A 12,540-nucleotide genomic window follows, 5' to 3' on the forward strand; every position below is an offset into this window, starting at 1 on the left:
CTAGCTGGGGTCTTTGGGTGCGCTCAAAATGGCATGATGCCTGCTTCCGGGGTTGCTGGGCCTGATCTGGTTTCCCGGGGGCAGGCATCATGACACCGTCCACTCCTCCTCCTTTTCTTCTGCTACCTGAAGCTTCGTTTTGTGCCTACTCGCATGCTTCTCTCTACTCCTAAATCGGAGCATTGCTTCCCTTCTCCAGTCTTTGACAGTCTCAAAAGCTGCGGGTCGCGCTTTTTTCCTAATCAGCACCCTTTCTAGGTTATCTATCCTCGCAATCTCAAAGCTACCATTAATCGGCCACTGATGGTCGGGTTGCTTTCTAGTTTGCCTATGCCAAATTTCACAAAATATTATCGCACCCACACCATATTTTGCATACATGTCATAAGCAGGCGTTCCCCCAGGCCGTGCACTTTGGCCATATTCCATGGACTGTCTACCGCAGCTGAAAAGCCCAGCTAAAATGGACAGTACTACAGGCATGTTTCTTTAACCTTCCCCTTTGGTTAGCTAACCTTTACCTGGACGTTTGAATTTGCAAAATCAACACTCTACCAAAAGTCAGGTTTTAATTTGAATCGGGGAATGACTCACCTGATAAAACAAGTCGCCTGTCCTAACGCAACCTCTCCCAACGTCGTGTCTGCGCTTCTCTGGCTTCTGCCTCGTCTCGGGACCCTCGCCTCCTTTGCCCTCTGGCCCGGTACGTCGATCAGGGATCAGATGTGTGCAGATCTGCGGAAGGAATCTCTCCTCACTTCTACAGGGCGCCCCGTACACCTCTTGATCCCGGCTCGACCGTCCCGTCCTCGCCGTTCTTCCGCCTATACTCTGTTACAACGTATACAATGGGGCAAGTGGGGGAGGGTCCCTATTCGGGTGCCATCTTGAAAGGGGCCCCTAGGGGTCCCTCATGCTATGGAAACAAGGCAATAACCATAAACGAAAAGATGCGCCAGACACGAGGTTCAAATTCCCAATGCTAGGGTTTATTGCAAGCAAAAATAGTCCCAATTGGCCAATTCTGGTCTCATGCCCCGCGACGTGAGTTTCCTAGACCTCGAGGGACGCAAGAGGGCGAATCACGTACATCAGTTACATATATACAAAATGCATATCATACAATCAGCTATGTCATGTTTAACACCCTCCTTTATTAAGTTTCTTTGAACTCGGGATGACGATGGACATTAACGACGGGTATGACAATTATGACACTTTCGATGACTATTCTAGTAACAACGTGCAATTTGGAAAGTGCGGAGGCATCTTTTAGTTGTTGAACAGAACACGGTGGTTCTGTTCTTGGAAGCAAGCTGCACACGGGGGAAGAGCCACATTCCATGCTTTGGTATCTATGAGGTACTATTCGTGTCCTGGGAGCCGACGCGCTCTAAAGGGTTTTGCGAAGGGGGGCCGTAGGAAGAGCATAATTCAAGCCTTTAGCTGTTTTATTCTAACATATTCTACCGTCGTACGAGACTGGCTGGCAGCTGTGAAGTGATTAAATGCCCTGCAGCTCTCCCTCAAGGCTACAGAGAGGGAGCGTGGGCGTTCCTTTCTAGGCTACTCATGAGGAGTTTTCAACGAACTCCTCAGTCCCGCGACCTTGCCCTTTTCATATTCAGACAACAATGTTAACAGTTGAGCAGAGTAAGCAGAAACCGCAAGAATTGCAAGTTGCAAAGCAGTTTTAGACAGAAAGCAATGAGCAATGGTTCACAGGCAAAATGGCAATTCTGCTACGTTTAAAATGGCCGCTTGTTGGTCAAGCATAACAGCCTATATTTCTATAATTCGGTGCATAAAACGGTTGGCCTACGGCCATCAAGTTACGTCTGTCATTCAAATGAAGGGTATTCACTTTTCCAGATTGACACCATAAGAGGTGGGATGACCTCAGGCTCCGGGTGCGCAACCTCATTGCTGCACACCGCCAGCACAGCACTGGCACCGGTGGAGGCCCTGCATCCACTCTCAAGTTGCAATTGTCGGAGGAGCGCTGCAGCAGTGTCCTGCACCTCGAGGGCATCCACAGCATCGGAGACGCAGAGGCAGGAGTGAGCCCACCTGCAGATGCCAGTAAGTGCACAAAGTACAAAGCCATAAGTGTGCATGCACCCCAGGAGTGACCCAATGGACCCACTGACCCCCCCCAGCCAGGGCAGGTGTGACCCAATGGGCCCACTGACCTCCCCAGCCAGGGCAGGAGTGACCCAATGGACCCACTGACCCCCCCACCAGCCAGGGCAGGAGTGACCCAATGAACCCACTGACCCCCCCCCAACCAGGGCAGGAGTGACCCAATGAACCCACTGACCACCCAGATGACATGTAACACATCCCCAATGCATGTCCCGAGGACATGCACACAGTGCGTACCTGACTGGAAGCAGAGACACACACACCTGAGTGCACCAATAGTCACAAGTGTGTACATGCAAGTGGTCATGGATCGTTCAGTTTCATGCATGTGATAGACACATCAAGTAACATCACACAACTAACAGCATGCCCTCTCTATCCCCACAGCCATGTCAAGTGACAGCGACGATGGCCAAGAGGCGACGCAGCCGCCACCTGCACATGCCCAATGCAGCACTCCTGCCAAGGAGGACGATGCTAGCTGCTCTGGCACACAAGCACCAGCTGCATCAGGCCACACCAGCACCAACTGCATCAGGCACACCAGCACCAGTGGACACCACCATCCCCATGCATGCACCCACCATGGCCCTGGATGCCATCTTGCAGCTCATCTGCACTGCTGAGGAGGCTGCATCGAGTGATGACAGTGCCCCGGCCATGCAGGCCGAAATTGTACAACAGGGTGAGGGGGACAACTCGGATGAGCTGTCATCCATCCATGGCCTACAGTTCAGCCCACAAGCACTGCAGAGCCCCATGCACTCCCCAACGCCCTCCATGGCTGAGCTCAGTACTCGCTTGCAGCGCATTAAGGAACAACAGGCCACCCTGACGCAGCTCGTGGAAAGACAGCTGGAGGAGGCCAGGCTACAGCGTGAAGAGGCCATGCATCAGCGGGAGGAGGCCAGGCTGCAGCGTGAGAGCAATGCAACGTCAGTGCATCGGCTCTCCAGGGCTATTGGACGATTTGCAACCACCATCGTCACCCTGGCACGCCATGTCAGGGAAGGGAACAGTGTGCAATCCAGCATAGCGTAGTCAATGTTGGTTGCCCAGCAGACGATTCAAGGACGTGTGCCCATAGTCACACCAGCTGCCACTGGCAGCCCACGGAGGCGCTCTAGTCGGCTGACTGGACCCGCCAGCAAGGACACTCCTGCGCATAAACGCCCCCGCAAATAGTGCAATGTGGGGATGGCAATAGACATGACATTCGGGGACACAATGGGTGTTTGGGTGGTGGGGGAGATCCATTAGGGGGTTCGTTTTTTGGGGCCTGGTTGGGGGTGGGTACGTTTGGGTGGTGGGGCAGGTCCATAGGGGGTTAGTTGTTTGGGGCCTGGTTGGGGGTGGGTACGTTTGGGTGGTGGGGCAGGTCCATAAGGGGGTTAGTTGTTTGGTGCCTGGTTGGGGAGGTCCATTAGGGGGTTAGTTGTTTGGGGCCTGGTTGGGGGTGGATACGTTTGGGTGGTGGCTGGGCACGGGTGTACAGCTTCCCTACCCAATGCACTTTCTTTCCTGTTTTGTTTATAATACACCTTTGAAAAAATCCATAATGAGTGGACATCCGTCATTTCACTTGCAGTCAATCCATTTATTCACTGGCATCGTCATATCCATGCAATGCTGTCAATGTGCAGTCTCTCAAAAGTAAATGCGAATGAGTGTAACCTGTGCTCGTTGTCCATCTTGTGCACCCCCGGGAGGGTGTGGAGCCTCCCCATCCAAATCCCCATCCCCATCTTCAACTCCATCATCATCCTCTGTGTCTGGGTGCAGAGGAGTGTTCCTGCGCATGCACAGATTGTGCAGCATGGCACACACAAGCACAATTTTACCCGTCTTCACTGTGTTGTAAAGCAGTGATCCACCAGATCTGCTCAAGCAGCGGAACCTGGCCTTCAGTAGGCCAAATGTCCTCTCCATCATGCCACGTGTGCGGACGTGTGCCCTGTTGTACGCCTCGTCATGCCTGTTCCTTAGCCTCCGTACAGGCGTCATCAGCCATGGCGTGAGTGCATATCCAGCATCACCTACATGGGATGGAAATGTGTGGGACATGTCAGTGTTTGTGGTATCATGTCTTGATCAGATGCAGTGCAATCTTGTGTCATCATTCATTCATCCGTATGGGCCAAGCAGTGGTCGGACCGGTGGGTGATTACCATTCATGGGTAATTGTTGTCGACTTTGGCATTTGGACATTAGGCAACGACTTGCTGTGCATATGTAGTTCCCCTTTCGGACAATGGTGGTTGGTAAGTATGGCATTGTGCAATGATGTACTGTCATGCACACGGGCGCATTGAAGATGAGGCAGCGGTTTCGTTGGGGCAGCCATTAGTGTTCCAGCACGTTTCTTCCACCATCCTGGGTAACGGTCTAGTCTTTTCACGTTATCTCAGTTGCGACCGTGACTAGCTGGGAAGTACTTATTTCCGGACTTCTCAGCTACCGGCGTGTTGCAACGTTTGGGATATGCTTTCTGCTTGCTCCTTGGTTGCTACAACGCTTTTTTCTCCGTTTTCACACTGCGTGTGTATTTGCTACACTCTCGGCACTCAGGGCTTTGCCCCGCCCTCTTACATTTCTTACTTACCTTTTTGTCTTTTTTGGGTTCTACTCGTCTCACGAGTGCCTGCTCTTTTCTGACTTGCTCTTGCTCTTCCCTTTGCTCCTGTTACTTCTTTTACCCAGTTTTCCCTCGAGTTTACCATTCTCTGTTCTGCAGTGGATTCTTGCTTCTCCCTCTCCCGGACGGCCCCTCGTTTCACCATTGGAGAACTCTTGTCGCCGGATTGGATTACTCTGCCTGCACTTTCCTAACAGACATCTCAACGGATACCGCACCAACCGGACCACAATCTGGCATAGGGCTTTTCCCCTATTTTTTGCCTGTTTCAGTGAAGGGGCCGCAGGGGCCACAGCTCACAGGTGGCCACTGTGGCTTCCCACCGAGGAAGGTTTATATCACCAACCACTCGCCAGTACACGGAGCCAATACAATACACCACGGATTCCAGTTCCACAGGTGAGGAGTCAGAGGAGGGTAGTGGGTCTGAAGAATCGGAAACATAATGTGACAGTTTGCAACGCCAACCAACCATGGCAACCCCAGAACAGGTGCAGGAACTTGTGGGGGCAGTTCAGACTCTTTCTCAAGAAGTTCAAACCTTGAAAGGCGAAAACCAGATACTTCAGCAAATTTCACAATAACTTCAAACCCTTAAGGCAGAAAATGTTGTTCTCAAACAACTGATGACCATTCGAGAAACTCCACATACACCCGAATTACTTCCCATGCCCCTGTCATCGGGTAAATTTGACGGAACTTCAAGGAAGGTGAAAGAATTTTTGGATGCATGCAAAGTGTACTTCACGTACAGGCCAATCTTAATTGCCACAAGCAAAGCCAGAATAGGTTTCCTTATCTCCAATATGACTGGAAACGCCTTAGCCTGGATCACACCCTTGGTTACGGGAGAGGATCCTGTGCTACAAGATTATGACAGATTTTGTGCTCTAATTAGACAAACCTTTGAAAGACCAGAAACCACTTTTACGGCATGTGAGGATTTGTTAGACGCACACCAGGGTTCCATGGAGGTATTGACGTATATCTCGGTTTTCAAGACATTAGCTGCTCAGGCAGGTTGGCCTGAATAAGCGCAATATGCAATCTTTCGGCGAGGTCTGAAAGAAGAGATCAAAGACGAGCTAGCCCGAACGCCAAAGCCTTCTTCATTTTCGGATCTGCTGTCTACAGTGGTTCAAATAGAACATCGCCTGGCTGAAAGAAAGAATGAACGTCGGAGGCTCAGAAATAGACCTCATTTGGGTGGATCCTCCCAGACTACTCCGACTCCCTCTTCTTCCGTGCAATGAGAAGAACTGATGCAGATAGGAATAACATGCGGTCCACTCTCTGCGGAGGAACGACGATGTCACAGGGAAAAAGGTTTATATGCTTACTGTGCAGAAAAACATTCGATCAACAATTGTGAAGAACTCTCTTCCCGCTGGTCGGGAAACAAATATCCTCGGAGTTAAAAGGGACGAACCGCTGAGGGGCTGTATTCACTTCCAGTCCCTATGTTTCGTTATCTGTTTCACCATCCACTCAGTCTAAAACAGAAGATTCTTGGCTGATGGTGATTACAGTACATCTCAAAGGGAAACTCGATTGGATGGAAGCATTGGCTTTACTTGACTGCGGCGCCACAGGAAACTTTGTCGATACCCATTGGGCGACTCAAATGGGTATCACTAGGATTGAAAAACTCGAAAACCAGAAGGTAGAGGGCGTAGACGGAACACCATTATCCTCTGGTCCCATCACACATTTGACAGAAGATCTCCAACTCAAAATATTTCCACACTCAGAGACTATTACGTTTGACATCATCAGAGCAGCACATTTTCCGATCATTCTTGGGATTACCTGGCTCCGTAAACACAATCCACACATAGATTGGACTCAGAATCAGTTGGCCTTTGTATCGGATTACTCTAAAGAACATTGCAATCTCCCAACTGGTTTGGTAAATGTACAAGCGGCAAATCCTAAGTGAAGCACCTTTATTGGGATTCATTCTTTACCTACAGAATATGCTCAGTTCAAACAAGTCTTTATTGATCAAGCTCCGCTAGAACTTCCGCCTGATAGACCTGAGGATTGTGCTATTGATTTGATTCTAGAGGCTTTAGTTCCATTTGGGCGCATGTTTTCACTTTCCCAAACAGAGAAGAAGGCTCTCCGAACCTATTTAGATAACAATCTACAAAACGGTCTTGTTCAACCTTCAAAATCTCCTGCGGGTGCTTCTCTCCTTCATTTCCAAGAGAGATTCTACAGAACTAAGACTGTGTATAGATTTCCAGGGGTTAAACAAAGTTACCATTAGAGACCGATACCAAATGCCACTTATTGCGGATATTTTGGAAGCCATACAAGGGGCCAAAGTGTTTACCAAACTGGATCTACGCAGTGCCTACCATCTACTCCGCATACGCAAAGGGGACGAATGGAAGACGGCCTTTCACACTCCTTTTGGCCTCTATGAGTACAAAGTGATGCCTTTTGGGTTAGTGAATACACCAGCCGTATTCCAGAGGTTCATGCATCGTCTGTTCTCTGATTTAATGTTCATCTCTGTCATCATATACCTCGACGACCTACTGATATACTCAAAAGACCCTACTTTACATACACATCATGTCTCTGAGGTACTCGGTCGTCTCCAAAAGAATCATCTATTAGTCAAACTGGAGAAATTTGCTTTTGGGGTAACTTCCATACCTTATTTAGGATTTGTCCTATCCGAAGAAGGTATTTCCATGGATGAAATAAAGGTCACCGCAATCCTAGACTGGCCTTCTCCCAAGTCAGTGAAAGAAATTCAGAAATTCATAGGTTTATCAAATTTCTACTGCAGGTTTATTCCTAGGTTCTCAGAAGAAGTCCTTCACATTACTTCCCTTTTAAAAAAAAGTGCTCATCCATTCCAGTGGACGGAAGAGGCAGAAAAGAGTTTCCAGCATCTCAAGTCTCTATTTTGTTCTGCCCCGATTCTCATGCAGCCTTATCAATCTCTTCCTTTTTTCATTGAAAGCGACGCCTCCGCAGCAGCTATTGGAGCGGTTTTGCTCCAAGTGTTTGAAGGAATTGAACACCCCATCACTTACCTTTCTAAAACTCTGTCACCCAGTCAAAGGAATTATTCAGTTTTGGAAAGAGAACTGCTTGCGATGAAACAAACCTGTGAGGAATGGCGCCACTTACTCCAAGGAAGTGTCCAACCATTTACGATTCGCACAGACCACTGAAACCTCAAAGTCTTGGAAACAATGGAATGTGTGAACTCGCGCCAGGCCAGGTGGGCTCATTTTTTTGCGCAATACAACTTTCGTATCTCATATCACCCTAGACGTTTGAATGTGTTGGCAGACGCATTGTCCAGGAAAAGTACCGCTGAAGAATCTCTGGTACCCATCTCAGAACGCATGTTCCCCAATAATCTCTGAATTGCTTCAGTGAATACTTTCCTCCAACAGGTGAGACAAGCTACAGAGCAAAGACAAAAAATTCAATCTTTCTTACCTTCAGGTTTCACGGAAAAGGACGGATTCTGGTTTAAGGATCATCTGCTTTACATTCCGTCAGAAGATTTACAAAATAAGTTAGTACAGTTGTGCCATGACAACCTGGCCGCTGGTCATCGGGGGGTGGCAGGTACTCTAGACCTCATTCGACGTTCTTATCATTGGCCCCAGTACCGTAAGAATGTGACAGAGTATGTCAAGAATTGCCCAGTATGTGCTAAAAGCAAGTATCAATTAGGCAGACCCATTGGACTGTTAGAACAACCTTCTATCCATACTCGTCCATGGGGTACCGTCACCACGGATTTCATCGTTGACTTACCACCTTCCGACTCTTACATTTGTATCATGATTAAAATAGACACACCAAATTGGCTCATTTTTCCCCAGAGTCATTTTTCCCCAAATGTCCAGAGTCTTTCTTTGTGATATATTTCGCCTGCATGGTGTGCCAGACAAAATCATATCGGACCGAGGGTCGCAGTATACGTTAAGATTTTGGAAGGCGATGTGTCATCACTTAGGCAATGAAAGAGCCCTCTCTTCAGGGTTCCACCCGCAGTCTAACGGTCAGACCGAGAGAGTGAATGCCACATTGGAGCAATACCTCTGCTGTTATTGCAACCAGCAACAAGATAACTGGGTACCATTACTTCCCACGGCAGAGTTTGCATTTAATAACGCTAAACAAACCGCCATCAATATGTCCCCATTCCATTGCACTTATGGACTGCACCCAAAGAGGATCAACCCAGGGGCTATAGGACAGGCCCAATTATCGGCAATTGAAAACAGTCTCAACACAATTAAAGAGGCACATTTGAATGCTGTTTCCAGTCTTAAGGACACCGCACAGTGTTATAAAAGACGGGCAGACGTTCATCGCCATTATGGCCAGATTGGACAGTGGCTTCCAAAGTCTGGCTCCCACCAAAATCCTTCCTAGATGGGCTCATCCATCCAAACTATCTCCTCAGTTCTTGGGTCCTTTCCCTATACTCTCTAAGATCAACCCTGTGGCATGTAGACTCCAGCTGGCGCCAAACCTCAAATGTATTCACCCAGTGTTTCATGCTTCATTACTCAAACCTTTTTCTTCCCAGTCTCATGGACGTCCCAACTCAAACTGTGCCCACTTAAAGGTGGATTCCGACGAAGAGTATGAGGTATCTCACATTTATGACTCCAGATATCACAATGGAAGATTGGAATACCTAATAGATGGAAGGGGTATCCCAGATCTGAGGATTCATGGGAACGCTTGGTTCATGTTCATGCTCCTGATTTACTCCAAAGGTTTAATAGGTACCATCCTGGTAAACCCGGGGGAGGCCGGCCTGAGATGGGGGCATACTGTCATGCACACGGGCGCATGCAAGATGTGGCAGCGGTTTCGTTGCCACATGGGCGGCCATTAGTGTTCCAGCACGTTTCTTCCACCATCCTGGGTAACGGTCTAGTCTTTTCACGTATTCCCAGTTGCGACCGCGGCTAGCTGTGAAGTACTTATTTCTGGTCTTCCCAGCTGCCGGCACGTTGCAACGTTTGGCATACGCTTTCCGCTTGCTCCTTGGTTGCTACAACGCTTTTTTCTCCGTTTTTTCGCACTGCGTGTGTATTTGCTACTCTCTCGGCACTCGGGGCCTTGCCCCGTCCTCTTATATTTCTTACTTACCTTTTGTCTTGTTTGGCTTCTACTCATCTCACGAGTGCCTGCTCTTTTCTGACTTGCTCTTGCTCTTCCCTTTGCTCCTGTTACTTCTTTTACCCAGTTTTCCCTCGAGCTTTCCATTCTCTGTTCTGCAGTGGATTCTTGCTTCTCCCTCTCCCGGACGGCTCCTCGATTCACCGTTGGAGAACTCTTGTCGCCGGATTGGATTACTCTGCCTGCACTTTCCTAACAGACATCTCAAGGGATACGGCACCAACCGGACCACAATCTGGCATAGGGTTTTTTTTATGCCTGCGGCTTTTCCCCCTATTTTTTGCCTGTTTCGGTGAAGGGGCCACAGGGGCCACAGCTCACAGGTGGCCGCTGTGGCTTCGCACCGAGGAAGGTTTATATCACCAACCACTCGCCAGTAGAGGGAGCCAATACAATACACCACAATTCCAGTTCCACAGGTGAGGAGTCGGAGGAGGGTAGTGGGTCTGAAGTATCGGAATCATATTGTGACATGTACACACATGGAGGAGTCAATCAATAGACTGTGATGATGTGGTTGTTGCAGGATGTCTCATGTGCAGTCATCATGTGCATTGGGGGGGCAGTGGTGAATAGTGTGGGTGGCTGTATTGAGTGGCCCAAGTTGTATGGCCTTGTGGTAGTATTGGTTGTGTGTCTCATTTGGCAGGGTGTGTACGAGCACACTGTGGCAACCTGTCATGTGTAGCTTTGTGATGTGTGGGTTATGCTGACCATCCATTACATGGGCCAGGGGGTGATGCATGTGCATTTGTAGCAGCCCACACACACAGGTCATTGCCCTGGACACACACCCCCCTTCCACAGGGCCTGTGCATTGGCAGTTGTACTCACCCAATAGCCATGTGCTTTGTCCAGCGTAGCGTTCCATGTAGCATAACAATGTCGAATTCCGCAGGACCATTGAGTCATGTGTTGACCCCAGGAAACGTGTGCAGCAATGTGTTATCACTTGTCCGGCGTCACATACCATCTGTATATTCAGTGAGTGGCACTGTTTCCTATTGTGGTACACCATCTCCATTGCACGTGGTACTGTCAGCTCTATGTGGGTGCAGTCTAATGCACCTATGCAATTTGGCATGGCCGCAATGGCATGGAAGGCCAACTTTGTGGCAATGACCTGTGCAAGGGTACGAGGTAGGGTGATGTGTTCCGACACATGGCGCAGCAGGGCATCCAGTACCTGTCCCAATATTTTAGAGAAACAGGGTTGTGAGAGCCGTGCAGCTCACCAACTGTGTGCTGATAAGTTCCAGTGCCAAGAAAATGCAGTACCGACACCACCTTCAAGGGGGCAGGGGGTTGCGGTCAAAATGCCAATGTGGCTGCTGGTGTCGTCCTCAATCATGGTGGTGATGTACATGATTGTTGGAGGGTACACCCGGTATAATGTGTGGATCTGTCCTGGGGTCAGGTTCCAGGGTGAGGCCCTGATGCGGGTTATTGCAGGCTGCCTGCGGGGTCGTGCCAGCTGCGCAATTGGGTTTGGCATGGGTGCAGGGTTTGCTAACTGCCGCCTGCGCCGCCTCTGCGTCCTTCGCCTCCGCCTCATCCTCCTCTGCACCATTACTGCCACCAGGTGTTGTGCTGCCTGTAGGTTCAATAGCCCCAGTCCCAATGCTGCTGCAGCTGCTGCCTGCATAGTTGTGTTTGGAGTTGGCCTGGGTGTGGGTGTGGCCCTTTTGTAGGCTCAGCTGGGCTCATTTGTTGCAGATGTGGCCTGATTCAGCTCACCAGGCACTGTTTAACGTCAGGTTCGCGGTGGCGCCGATACCGCCTTGGTGGCCATGGTCTTTCTGCCATTTTCATGGCAGTGTTTCCATGTCCATGGTACTCGTAATGCCCATGGTGTCAGGTGTTGCCGGTAACTGGGGGGTTTCCCCGGCAACGCATTTTACGGGTCCCTTAACTCTGTAGCAGCGGTTTGTGGTGGTGGTATTTCCGGGATCGTGGGTCGTGATTTGTCAGTCACAGAAACGGTGCCGGTATGGTTATACCGGTGGCGTTAAGTCCGGACCGCCGGACTCGTAATGAGGCCCATAATCCGAAAAATCTGGAGAGCTAAAGGTTGCACACCCCTTAGTACAAGACTCCCTTTTTTTACAATGTCTGCAGTGTAAGCGGATGTGAAGCTGCGGTGCAGACATTGAAATGACAGAGAAAGGTACTATAGTAGGGGATTTAATGGCAGTTTTGACAAGTCACCGTCTCCCAGTGTTTTCTTTCTACATGAAGGATTGTGAAGATTCGAAACTGAAGCTACAAGTAACAAATGAATGCATCTCTGAAAACAATGGGAAGTGGTCTTGTATGGCGCACCTCTGCCATTTTTGGTGGCCTCATTACATGGTTCCATGTCATTTCATCGCCTGCAATTTCACCCCCTGTCATTTTAACGTGTACATTCCAACGAAAATGCCCCCCTCCCACACTTATTTTTGGCTATTGTCTACCTGCCAAAACCCTTATCTACCCTTTCCCACCCCCCCCATAAAAAATGTGATGAGCATATTCGTTGTAATATGCACGTTAAAATGCCAGGGGATGGAAATGCAGGCGATAAAAGGACGTCGTACCCATTA

Source organism: Ambystoma mexicanum, chromosome 8, assembly GCF_040938575.1.
Source record: "Ambystoma mexicanum isolate Mex_15411 chromosome 8, UKY_AmexF1_1, whole genome shotgun sequence".
Classification (NCBI taxonomy): Eukaryota; Metazoa; Chordata; class Amphibia; order Caudata; family Ambystomatidae; genus Ambystoma; species Ambystoma mexicanum.